The sequence below is a fragment of the Notolepis coatsorum genome (genome assembly GCF_963971535.1).
Source record: "Notolepis coatsorum genome assembly, chromosome: 12".
Classification (NCBI taxonomy): Eukaryota; Metazoa; Chordata; class Actinopteri; order Aulopiformes; family Paralepididae; genus Notolepis; species Notolepis coatsorum.
In genome coordinates, this window is record NC_140176.1 from 18,305,258 (window position 1) to 18,319,282 (window position 14,025).

At 40.8% G+C, this 14,025-nt stretch overlaps 1 protein-coding gene across 1 annotated transcript in view; it reads right to left on the reverse strand.

The window, feature by feature from the left end:
* slc4a2b (solute carrier family 4 member 2b) overlaps positions 1-13,704 on the reverse strand; it is a 113,907-nt gene extending 100,203 nt beyond the window's left edge. Inside the window, exon 1 of the mRNA XM_084326583.1 lies at positions 13,641-13,704. The gene's annotated coding sequence lies outside the window, so the exon portion shown is untranslated. The remainder of the gene's footprint in view (positions 1-13,640) is intronic.
* Between the last annotated feature and the right edge of the window lie 321 nt (positions 13,705-14,025).

Here is a 14,025-nt window from a genome sequence, read left to right on the forward strand (position 1 = left end):
AGCAAAAAGAAAAGTGCCTGCAAATGACCAAATTGGCTTGGTTTCAATGGAGGGGGCACTCCAAATGGCATGCCGCCGCAGCGTTGTCAATACCCGGGCTATGAAGATACTGAGTCAACAATTACACACTTCCAAGCGTTCCAAGTGGAAAAGAGTCCAATTGATCACTCAATTGAAGAAACTCACCGGAGCCGTGATCAGTGCCCTCTCCAAGGTCTACCACATGCAGCCTGGAAATTAAGAACCCTGTTTCAGCATTTGCCGACAGCAGCTGCCCTGTGTTTATCTCTATGGGGATCTGGTGGTGGTGTCTGTGTGTGTCAATAGCTTCATCTGTTGATAAGTCTTTTGGCCCGAAATAGCTCTGTAGTTTTGGGTGTCGCCCAACCTTTCAGCATGCAAACGTCTCCGCCTCGGTCTCTCCTGCTAAGCTTTTCACAGCCCAGTGCCCAGACTTCACACATAGGGCTGGTGGGGGGGGTTGGCAGGACTTGGGGCTTCGGCACGACTGTGCTAAGATCTGCACACTACACATAGTTACTGGAACTGTTCCAGCATCACAGAGCAACAGCTGCACTCTCTCTCTCTCTCTCTTGCTCGCTCTCTCTGTCTCTCTATCCTCAGAGGCACCAGTCACCAATAGATGTGCCTTTCTAGCTACAGTTAAGACCACACCTGTCTTGTAGTGCAGAGGGATTTAAAGAGCAGCTGAGGGCTACACGGCACACTGACAGCTTACCTAACGCCTCTCCATTGTCCTCTTGACCAGAAGGGGAAATGCGATCACCAGTCTGGCCTCCAGTGGTTCTATACAGTCCAGGAGGTAAAGGGTACTGGCTCCTTAACTCTAGGGCTGGGAGGTCTACCGATTATGAAGGTATACCATCATGAATTTTTTAAAAGGTATGGGGTTTTACTATACCATCACTAGGGGTGTAAAGGTACACATATCCGTACCGAACCGTTTCAGTACTGGACCGTAGGTTCAGTATGGCTGTGTACCGAACGAATACAACGGTATGTTAAAAAGTTAAAGAAAATAGATAATTTTGAATGAAATACGACCATGACAATTGTATTACAAGATAATAAAAATAAAAAAAAACATCACAATGTAATTTGCACTGGAAAACTATACAGTCACATACCGTTAAACCGTCAAAAATAAGGACAATATGGTGATATGATATTTTGGTCATATCACCAAGCCCTACATAACACTTTCTCATTGTCGATACCACCACCCGGAGTATCTGCCGATACCGGTCAGATACTCTTTTCTCCCCCCTCATAACTATTAAGCCGTTAAAGGGGCACTTCACCCAAAAACAATGAGCTTGCTTTGACTGCAAGTCACACACTGCAAGTTATGTTAATGTGGTCAGAATCATGCCGAAACGCATGCCAAAGATTTTCTGATCGCCAGATAATCTATAGTCTATAATAAAAAAAAACAAGGAAAAAAACGAATAGTCGAATCAAGTCGGGTAGGCTGCAGCCCTAAATCTAACACATATCCCCAAAACTCCAAACCGTTTTGCACACATTAAATGAGTTTGACAGTTATTGACATTTAATGAGTTTTAATGTCTTCCAGTGATGTCATCGAAGGACACATGGGAGGAGTAGTACCCATGTGTTGCATTAATTACGCAAAAGGATTCCTATCTATGTTTATAACTTCATTGGGCTGTAATTAACACAACAGGATTCAGGATTCAGTGTCAGTTGAAAATGATTCACTGTCCTCCGATGACATCACTGGAGGACATATTCAAACTCAATATGTGTGAGATAATGTGCAAAATAAATCGGCATTGTTTTTCGGTGAAGTGCCCTTTTAATAATCCATTTGGATGGATGCATTTAGCTTAAGATAGAAATCTACAAAAAAAACTCTAAACTATGAAACACATCCTCTACTCCCCTAAAGAGAGAAACATGTAGGCTATAATAGTTCAGGATTTGTCAATGGATCATATCATATATTTTATAGGGCTGACCTTCGATTTCTTTTTTGGAATTCAAAGCTTCGGGGCAGAGATTCGATTTTAATTCGAAGCTTCGAAAGTAAAAAAAAATAATAATAATAATAATAAATGAAAAATTCAAATACAATTATTAATATATATATTTTTTTTGGGGACTTGTACAGCACTTTATTCAACTTTGTCAGTGCTGTAAAGTTTAAACCTTTTTAAATCTTGTAACCCATCATTTGAGGCTTTATAAAAGCAGCACAATGAATGAACACAAATCTGTCAGTGCCGAGTCCGACCTCATCTTAAATAACAAACGGCATTGCTTGTTGTAGTTTTTTTTTTTTTTTTTTTTAACATAATCGAATTTTATTTTCATATTCGAATCCCATGCCCATCGAACGAAGCTTCGAAGTGTTTTTCACAATATCCGATCCAGTGTTTTTGGCCAGTATCGGGTCAATACAGATATGGAGTGTCAGATCGGCACATCCCTCCTGTGCAGAGAGTGTTGTGGTGCGCTGGATCAGAAATAACCCAACGCAGGGCGGTCAGGTGGCGTAGCGGAGATTGCGCTCGTCACCAACGCCGGAGACACTGGATTCGCCTGTTCGAATCCAGCTCACAGCTCCGGGGTTGTCACCAGCTTGGCTGGCCGTTCACACTAATACAATTGGCAGTATTAGAGGGTGGGAAAGCTGGCGGGGTGGTCCGGGTCGTTGTAAACAGCGACTCCTACAGTTCGGTCGGGGCGCCTGCTCAGCGCGGATAGGATCTAAGGGGGGTAGTGTGATCCTTCCACACGTTACACCCTCTCAGTGAGAGTCCGCGCTGCCAGGTGAAAAGAAGCGGTTGATTGGCTAGACGTGTGTCGGAGGAAGCACGTGATAGCCTCCACTCTCCCAGACCGACTGTGGGGGGTAAGTGCGCAGCGACTAGGAAGGGGATTGGGAATTGGCATAACGACTAAACATTGGGATGGGAGAAAATTGGAGGAAAAAGGAGGGGGAAAAAGATCAATAAAAAAAAGAAAAAAGAAAGAACCCAACGCCGCTCCCCTCTCCAGTGCACACACAGTACAAGCGACTGGTAGAACCTGGTTCATCCACACGCTTCAGAAACAGAGGAGTTAGCTTATGACAATGAAATGTTCAAAACATCCGAGGTTTGGATGAACAAAGTCCTAATGCCGTTTGTTCCGCTCCTATTCCCAAAACAAAAAAGCTGTACGGTCATCAAATTCATGTCTTCAATGTAAGAACATACTGTAGGCCTGTCCATTAAGACGTTTTCCAGCTTAATCCTTGTACTCATCATGTCAACCCTTTGGTAAACGAAACCTCTAGGTATGTACTTTGCATCGGTCTGAGTACAAGAAAAAGCTTTAAGAGTTTAAGAAGAGCTATAAAAGGTTAGGAATTTGTCTAACTACTCTTCTTGACCCAGAGTAGGATGTCTGCTACAGAATGTGCACTCTTCTCAGGAGCACCAAAGGAAAAAGCCTCTCAAAAGTAGGCTCCCATAATAACACACCAGCTACTTTTTTTTTTTTTTTTAACATGGGGTTAAGGTAGGCTATTCATTATCCTCTCTTTTAACATAGGGTAGGCTATTCACTGTACACTATCCTCTCTCTCGTGCCATTCTGAGAGAATAATCAAGCATAGGAAATGCACAAGGACCACTGATTTCAATTGTAGATGGTTAAACCTTTAGTCTGCATGTCGTGGTGTGGATTAAAACTTTATTACAACTGGATTACAACTGTGCCGCCTGTCTGAAGCTTCCCGGTTTGCTCGAAACCATCCAGAACTCTTGACTACAGGACTCCGTAAGTCAGCTAATAAATGTTCGATAAACTACTATACTACTGGGTGTTCGAACCTCAGCAGGGGGCCTTTCTGTGTGGAGTTTGCATCTTCTCCCTGTGTCCACGTGGGTTTCCTCCAGGTACTCTGGTCTCCTCCCACACCATAAAGACATGCATGGTAGGCAGGACTACAGATGAAAACTAGCTCATTCGCTAATTCTGGCACATTTACATTGATGTGGAAACTGAAGATGTTGATTATTGTGCACTGTCCCTGGGTAAAAAAATTATAAATAATCTTAATCTTAAACTACTTAACAGCTAAAGATACAAACTATTGAACTTTAAATGTTTGGAATTCAGTCTCTCTTCTTGCCCTCAGGTATCCAGTAGGCCTACGCGTCTATTTTTTTGCCAACACACTTCCTGCCGTTCCGCAGCAGCCACTGACAAGCCACTGACTGCCTGCAGATGGTAGAATTTACACAAGGGGGAGCACTAACATTTCTGTTTATTGCCGTGGACCCGGTCATTGGCCAATGCCGATTACATCACAACGCCAGATATCGGCGTGATTGATCACTAAGATAGTGTGGATGGATGGAAAACATAATATCATCACCTCACTCCCTGTACCACACACACACACACACACACACGTTACTGTCTCCAGTTCACATTCCACTAGAGTCAGCCTGTCCTCTCTACCTCAAAACAGGCCTTAGCAACACAGTATCTATCAGCCACAAGTACCACATTGTCCAGAAATTTAACTAGGGAGGCACCGATACCACTTCTTCACAGCCAATATCAACTCCGAGGACTAAACAGTATCGGCACATTAGGGCCGTTCTCAACCGAAGAAATTATTGGTTGACTAATAGTCATAGGATTTGTCGACTAATCAATTACTGTAGTTGATTTAATCGACAGATCTGTAAAATGTAACTTACCCCACACATGCAATAATGATTAATAATAAATGTAATGCTTACCAGACATTTGTTTTTAGAGAAAGAGGTCATTCAGCTTGGGGAAAAAAACATAAAAATGGACTAACAAAGTCTTGGTCGGGGGCAGCCCTACGGCCGATACACAGTACTGATCTGACCCATCACTTTTACTGTATATATAGACTTAGACCAGTTTCAAATATATAATACTTTTTTCTCCATTACAGAGATCTAAAATGCTTCCATGTGTTGCAGCAAGTCAAGTCACCTTGCTTAGATTTCTAGCATGCAAGATGCAACACATTGCTTGGTATCAGATTTTAGTATTGGAGAAATTCTCCAGTACATACACCCTATTTTAGCCTGGTATTAGACCGATATCTGATACCACTATTTGTGCATCCCTAAAATAAACAATATCTAATGTTTTTAGACCTGAAAAGGGCCTTTGATACCATCAGCCATGATGTGCTCATCACTAAGCTATCCAGGTTTAATTTTTCATCTCACGCCTTAAAATGGATGAGATCTTATCTCGAGGGTAGGACACAATGTGTCAAAATAAATGGTGATCTACCCCCCCCCCCCCCCCCCCTCCTCTGGAATACGATGTGGGTGTGCCACAGGGTTCAATCCTGGGCCCCCTCCTGTTCAGCCTGTACATAAATTACCTGCCTTCTGTCTGCTCTGGCTCCCTAGTCCAGACACAGTAATTTATGTATATGCCAAAAACAAAGCAGAAGTGGCAAGAGTACTTAATACAACCATGATGCAGGTAGTTCAATGGCTCACTGACTGTTGCCTCCACTTGAATGCAGAGAAGGCAATCTGTATGTACTTCAGATCCAGATGTTTTTGCTGCTGGAGAGAAGCTCCAAGTGGTGACCGAATGCAAATATCTTGGAATCATCCTAGATTGCAACCTCACATTTAAAAAAACAGGTCAAAAAAGTCACACGAACAGTCAAATTCAATATATCAAACTTCCGATACATCAGAAACTGTCTGAAGAACATTGAAGCAGCAACACTGTACTTCAATGTCGTCATCATGTCACACATTACCAGCTGGACCCAGGCCTGCAAAACAACTCTAGCACCCATTCAATCTGTGTACTTGAACAGGCTCTGAAGGTTCTGGACCAGAAGCCTATCCGTCACCACCACTGCAATATCCTTGACACAAGCATGCCCTCTTGAGCTGGAACATCATGAAGTTAACCGATGCCAGTCTGGTCTTTAAAATCCTCCATGGTCTAGCCCCACCCCCACTTTCTGATTCTTTCACTCTGAGGAGCAGGTTCACCAGAACTGTTGTACCGGTAGATTTGGCTGTTCAACTAAGGAAAAGCACATTTTAGCCAGTCAGCCATCTCCGTGAGAGCAGCTAAGACCTGGAACTCCATACCAATTTACATCCTCAATATTGAAAACACACAGATCATTCAAACACAATCTCAAAACATTGTTAAGAAATAATAACTACACATAACAATTCCCTTCATAACCCTAACCCTCTGTCTGCTTGCTTGCCCACATGTATACATGTATGATCGTGTGTACCTAATATGTCGTATTATTGTTTGTACATGTCTGCTGTACATATTTAGCATGATGTGTTTTTAACCTGTTCTTAATTAACTGTATGCCATATATACTGTATATTATGCTTCTTTTTTCGCTGCTTTTTAACACCAGGCCCAGGGACAACAGTTGAAAATTAGCTTTGGCTAACACTTGTCACTGTCTCACACATTTACATTTATGTTCATTAATGTGTGCTGTCCCTGTTCAAATAAAGTCTAAAGTTTAAACTGAACTGAAACTAATAATTATCCAACGCTTATACAATGATCGAATGCTTATGCAATGATTACAGTTCATTGTAAAGACAAGTATATTTTCTTTGTGTGGTCAGTAGAAGTCTACTCCCTGGAGTCCCTGCAATCTCTTGAAATACAGAGTATTCAAAAAGGCACATCTGATAGCCTTAACCCTTTCACATCCACACTACCAAAGGGTTAACCCTTTCACAACCACACTACAGAAGGTTAACGCTTAACCGTCTGTAGTGTGGTAGTGAAAGGGTTAACCTTCTGTAGTGTGGTAGTGAAAGGGTTAAATGGATAGATTTAATCACTTTTTTTTATCACTTACCAATGATGATGTTGATCGATAAGACTCCTTTCTCAGAACAATCCATGCGGTTCCTCGTGCTTAAATCACACTAGCTCCAGCTAGTTAGCCACACACTTTTTTTGAAAACTGCTTCCAGGGTGGAGATACAAAAAATAAAATAAAAATCAGTTTTATGTGTATTTGTCTGGACGGGTGAAACCGGAGCTTATGGAAAAAACTGACATGATGACTTAATGGCCCCCCATCACACGTATATGGATATTTTTGAAAATGTAGTATTTTCTCTGCATTTTTGTCTGGAGGAGAGGCAGAGAAAGGGCTCAGCCTCTCGCTCATCTCTAGGACATGTTGTGTAACTTCAACCTAGGAGAGAATTCTTCGCATCTATGACACTGTGTCCTTGTTTTTGAAAATCCACGTTTAAAAAAATATCCACATATGTGTGGACAAGGCAGCTTGTACAGATAGGAGCTTGACCCCATTGACTTTGCATTGGTTTGTGGCTAACTATTGGGAGCTAGTATGAGGAACAGCATGGACTGTGCCGAGAAAGGATTCTACCGATCCAACATCATCATTGGTGAGAAATAGGGTTAGGGTTAAAAGAAATAATAATAATAATAATAATAATAATAATAATAATAATAATAATAATAATAATAATAATAATAATAATAATAATAATAATAATAATAATAATAATAATAATAATAATAATAATAATAATAATAATAATAATAATAATAATAATAATCTGAACTATGCCTTTAACCTGCTTTGTCCTCACTGCCACTTGTACAACATGAGCGATGTGAGCAAGAAGAGAATCGGATATCAGTACCAGCTTCAACAATGACATTATCTATTGGTCCATCTCTCATGGCAGGGTGTGTTATTGTTGGTCTACAATACAACACTACAACCCAGGCCGCTCAAGTTTCTCAGCTAGAGAAAAGATGATGGCATGTCGTTCTCATATACTGTATATAATACCAACTCTTTGGTCGTTCTCATATATAATACCAACTCTTTGGTCATTCTCATATATAATACCAACTCTTTGGTCATTCTCATATATAATACTAACTCTTTGGTCATTCTCATTATATAATACTAACTCTTTGGTCATTCTCATATATAATACCAACTCTTTGGTCGTTCTCATATATAATACCAACTCTTTGGTCATTCTCATATATAATACCAACTCTTTGGTCATTCTCATTATATAATACTAACTCTTTGGTCATTCTCATATATAATACCAACTCTTTGGTCATTCTCATTATATAATACTAACTCTTTGGTCATTCTCATATATAATACCAACTCTTTGGTCGTTCTCATATATAATACCAACTCTTTGGTCATTCTCATATATAATACCAACTCTTTGGTCATTCTCATATATAATACTAACTCTTTGGTCATTCTCATATATAATACCAACTCTTTGGTCATTCTCATTATATAATACTAACTCTTTGGTCATTCTCATATATAATACCAACTCTTTGGTCATTCTCATTATATAATACTAACTCTTTGGTCGTTCTCATATATAATACCAACTCTTTGGTCATTCTCATATATAATACCAACTCTTTGGTCGTTCTCATATATAATACCAACTCTTTGGTCATTCTCATATATAATACAAACTCTTTTGTCATTCTCATATATAATACCAACTCTTTGGTCATTCTCATTATATAATACTAACTCTTTGGTCATTCTCATATATAATACCAACTCTTTGGTCATTCTCATATATAATACTAACTCTTTGGTCATTCTCATATATAATACCAACTCTTTGGTCATTCTCATAATACTAACTCTTTGGTCGTTCTCATATATAATACCAACTCTTTGGTCATTCTCATATATAATACCAACTCTTTGGTCATTCTCATATATAATACCAACTCTTTGGTCATTCTCATTATATAATACTAACTCTTTGGTCGTTCTCATATATAATACCAACTCTTTGGTCATTCTCATTATATAATACCAACTCTTTGGTCATTCTCATTATATAATACTAACTCTTTGGTCATTCTCATTATATAATACTAACTCTTTGGTCATTCTCATATATAATCAACTCTTTGGTCGTTCTCATATATAATCAACTCTTTGGTCGTTCTCATATATAATACTAACTCTTTGGTCATTCTCATATATAATACTAACTCTTTGGTCATTCTCACAACACACATCACACATTTTGTGCGTTTGGAATACCGTGAGGTGCCCTCCTCAAGGGATGGGGCGTGAATAAAATATCCCAGTTACAAGCTGAGCTCTCAGACGAAAAGAACAATAGGAATGAAATATCATACGGTTGTCGGTTATGCGACATGCATGCTAGGTTTCCTGCCATTACCCTTGACCACGGTACAGTCATTATAACTGGAGTTGGGCCCCAGGCGCTGCACTGTGTGGCTGCCCACTGCTCCTACATAGTTAGGACGGGTCAAATGCAGAGGGCGAATTTCCCCCAGGGGATTACTAAAGGTACAATTTAACTTATCTTAAACTGTTTTGCACACATTCATTTAGTTTTGACAGTTATTGAGAGTTAATGAGTTTGAATACCTCCCCTCATGATGTAATCAGAAGTAATTTAATCCTTGTGTTTGGTAACTAATTGCTCATTGACTCTAAATAACTGTCAAACTAATAACTGTCAAACTAATAACTGTCAAATAACTGTTTGGGAGCCTTGGGACATTATGTGCAAAATAAATCACTGTTGTCCGCTCCATATACAATTTTATTTTTTCCCCTACAGTTAGTCAACTCCTCTTGGAGGCACGACTTTGACTATACAGATGACGTGAGGGGGGAAGGGGCCGGGGCGTCCATAGATCCTTGCTTTCTCAATGAGGGCAAAGGCGTAGGGAGGCTGCTACGTTTATTGAACATTTGTGATGGGAAGACAATACCAAACAAATTGTTATTCAATGTACAAGTGTTAAAGTGTACACATGTGGAGGGAACCCTTTTTTTTTTTTTTTTATATATTACATTGTGGAATATGAATACAAATGTTATGATTTGGAATATGAAATACAATCGAATACTGTTATAATTGTCAAAACTAAAAGAGAGATTCTGTGATACTGTACTTTTATTACCGTGTTTTATTAAAACCTGTATTAAATGTTTTACTCAAGTAGAATTTCTTATTGGGGACTTTTATCTGTAGGCCTATACTCAATATACAGCGCATTTGAACATTTTCCCCTTTTTTTTTTATAAAACTTATTTTATAAAACTATTTTTCTTATTGATTCTAGATGAGTTTGGCTTTATATGAAACCTCCAGAGAACAATATGGGGAACCCATTTTAATCTCCCCGGGACCACACTTTGAAAAACACCAGACTAGATGAGAAAAGGTGCGTCTATTTAGCCTATGGGAGGGGAGGTGCATATACAACCATTTTTCATTTCACAATAAGAAATAAGAAATAAACCTACATTTCGGGGAGACTTTTTCTTTTAAAATAAGACCACTCCCATAGTTCAGCGACTGACGGAGCCTTCCAATTTTAGTATCAAGACTAGAACCCATGCAGTGCAACAAAGGGTGCAGATGGAGATGGGATCTGTGCTGGAGTCGGACGTGCCTTCAGCCCATACCGTCAACATTCTCAGACAGGGTTGAGTGTCACAATGTGTAAGGATTGGAAAGCAAGGCAACCAGAAGGGGAGGGGAGGGAACAGGATAGCCAACAATGAAGTACATGCAAAGGTCCAGTGTGTACTTAGGGGGGGGGGGGGGGGACTAACAAAGTCATGGTCAATTAAGACCAAACCGACCGATTAAAAACGATGAATCTTCAAAGGCACAGCCCTAGATTCCAGAATCACTTAGGCCTACTGAAGGCAAAGTAGAACTGAGGTATGAGCATGTGAAGGTTTAGATTGATTTTCTCTTTTCGCAAAGTAAGCTAAAAGTGAGATCTGTCGAGCGGATGAATGAAACGCTGAGCCCATTCCTTTGCAAAGGGAAAGTGAGAGGTCAAATAAACATAAAGTGAAGAGGCCAGTGATAAGAGAGTCTGAAGGGGCCGTTATCTTCCTCTCTTCCCTCGGCATGACCAAGCAATACACAAGAGAATGTGGAGAATCGCTCCGCGGCAGAGAGCAGGCCCACTGGGAGTGCACTGGGAGATTATTACCGAAAATACCCTGTTATTTCACAAAAGGTTGTTTTGATTTCCTTCAGGGAAGCCATACAAAAACAAAAGTCTTGAGAATGCGACTGTGCCGATGAGATAGGCCTTGCGTGTATACAGTACAGTACACAGGGTTTTACTGGAACTGGTAGCAGAGCAAGTTATGAATTTTTAATGTGATTATTCTAGATGACACAAGATCACAATTCGCCCAAAGCAAACATGACAAGCGTCCGATGACCTCGGCGTCACGGCATGCCTGGATGATCCACCCAGACCTGCCATCGGGTGCCCCGGACCGCCAGAGGCCCCAGAGAGGCCCCAGAGCTCCAGGTTTGTCATTTCAATTATGTGTCCATGTTAGCATGGTTTTTGGTCCCAGTATACGGTTTAAAGGAACATGCTAACATTATGGGAAATGCACCTATATACCGAAATGTCCTCTCTGTGCGTTCAGTATGAAAGCTACCCGGCTGCAAGCTGGCCTATAGCTTAGCACAACTTAATGGAAGTGGATATGGACCACTAGCCTAGCTGTTGGCCAGAAATACCTCTCTCTCCCGGGTTTGGTTTCTGCTGAACACACCGAGGAAATTGGTATCTATCTTCTTGTCTGACTCTGGAGAAGATGGTAAGCGCATTTCCCTTAACCCTTTCACTACCCACCGTCAAAACCGCCCTCAAAGAGCACCTACGAGAGGCTGCAATTCGAAACTGCCCCCCCCCCCCCCCCCCCCAGGCACCCACCCACCCACCCAACCAACCCCCTCCTAATGTACAGTTTCCTCCCCCTTGAATGTATATAGTTTCTGTTAGGATCTCTGTTAAACAGTACTGTATATCTGTATGTTGTGCATGTCATAAATGCCATTATGAATTGAAAATGGGGGACCCTGATGTAAACAAGACGAAAGTCTTTCTCTGGTCTGCATCCCCTTAACAATTGTGTGTATTGAGCCGTACTGTACTGTACCCATTCTGCAATCTGTTAATAACATTTTCAATCAATCAATTAAAACCACACTACAGAAGGTTAACCTTTCACTACCACACTACAGACGGTTAATGCTGGCACGTTCCTTTAAAGTACAGTATTGATTGATTGATTGATTGAAAATTGTATTAACAGATTGCAGAATGGGTACAGTACAGTACGGCTCAATACACACAATTGTTAAGGGGATGCAGACCAGAGAAAGACTTTTGTCTTGTTTACATCAGGGTCCCCCATTTTCAATTCATCATAACATATATGACATACAGGTATAGACAGTACTGTTACATCTATACATTTATGACATACCAGATTTACAAATACAGTACTGTTTGTGATACAAGAAGAGTCTAGAAAAGGGAGTATATACATTTGACGAAGAAACTGTACATTGGAGGAGGTTGGTAGGTGGGGTGGAGGGGGGGGGGGGGTTGAGTAGGTGGGGAGGGGTGGGGGGGGGGGAAACGGTACATTGGAGGTGGTAGGTGGGGGGGGGGGGGGGGGGGGGCAAGGGCACCAGTTGTTTCACATACCCTTCATCAAAAAGCCCTAGAAATGAGTTATTCCAGAGCATAAAATGTTCTTCCTGTGGGGGGGGGGGGGGGGGGGGGGGGGGGGGGTTGTGTCTGTCCCCTGACATTCATAGATGGTTTTAGGTTTTAACTAATCCAATGTTGGTAGTGAACAGCCGCCGTTGGGGACAGAAGGCTATGATGAGGAACAATTGTTTCACTTTCGAACAAATTATACTTTTGCTAAAGAAAGCCTATTCCAAATGAATACAGTGCAAAAACGGTATCCTCAAATAAAATGGAACATGCGCTGTAGCTGTTGTGATATTAGTCAGCAGGGGCCCTAGGGCACATCCTTCCTCCATCCTGCAATAAGTTGCCTCCTGACATCTAAGGCCAATAATTATTACTTTCAGGATGGGCTTAATCATTCTGGGCTATATACAAGTTCTCTAGTAGTTGAGTGATTAATATCAAGAAGGAATGATCTGAAGAGTATGAAAAAGGCAGGTCCCACCACCAGAGTGAATGAATGACCACACCCCCAATCTCCACGTTACCGCCCTGGATGGTCTCTTGAAGAAACTGCAGCTCAGCCTCACTTACAGACTGTTACAGTTACAGTACAGTACTGTCAGTAACGTAGCTGTTGAATGTGATGATGATTGATGATCCATCAGCGACCATATTCCACTGGCTTCGTATTAATCTAACCGGTCTTAAAAAACTTGTAATCACCATGCAGTAACATTTCAGTGGCATATTATTGTGGCTGTTTCAGTCAGTTTTTAATAATAATGTTAAGTTATCTGGCAAAAGCAAGCCGTCGAACAAAGCAAAGTCATTCAGCACACTCCCTCTCTCTTCTTATTAATATGAATCATGCAAGTGACCAGTCAGTAATTAAGGTCCCATTTATTTATAAAAAAAAAAAAAAAAACATTACAATTCGGAGCACTGCGTAATTTTTGCGATGCATAGTAATACTCATAAGCAGGCGCGGTGGGAACGTTAATGTTATTATTTCTTTACTGACTGTGTGTTACTGTTATCCGTCTTACCTCTAACTCACTGAATGACTTGCTCGCTGCTCGTCTGCTCTTCTGCTACTCCGCTTCCTCCAGAAAGAATGCGCTGCGCATGCGTACGTCAGCGATGCCGATGATGATTCATAATTCTGCCTGCAGCAGAACACCAAGGACACTATAAACAGATGGAAGGGTCATCACGTCACTGTGTACCAAGTGTGGAAACGTTCAGTACTTCGACCGACGACATTGAGTTGAATGGGATCAATCATAATATGTATAGAATGGGATCACCCATCATAATGTATAGGATCTATGGGTAACAGTACTGTATATTTGCATAATCGTAGATGTCACAAATGTAACAGTACTAAATACATGTAGGCTGTATGTCATGTATGTCCTGGCCTATGTCATA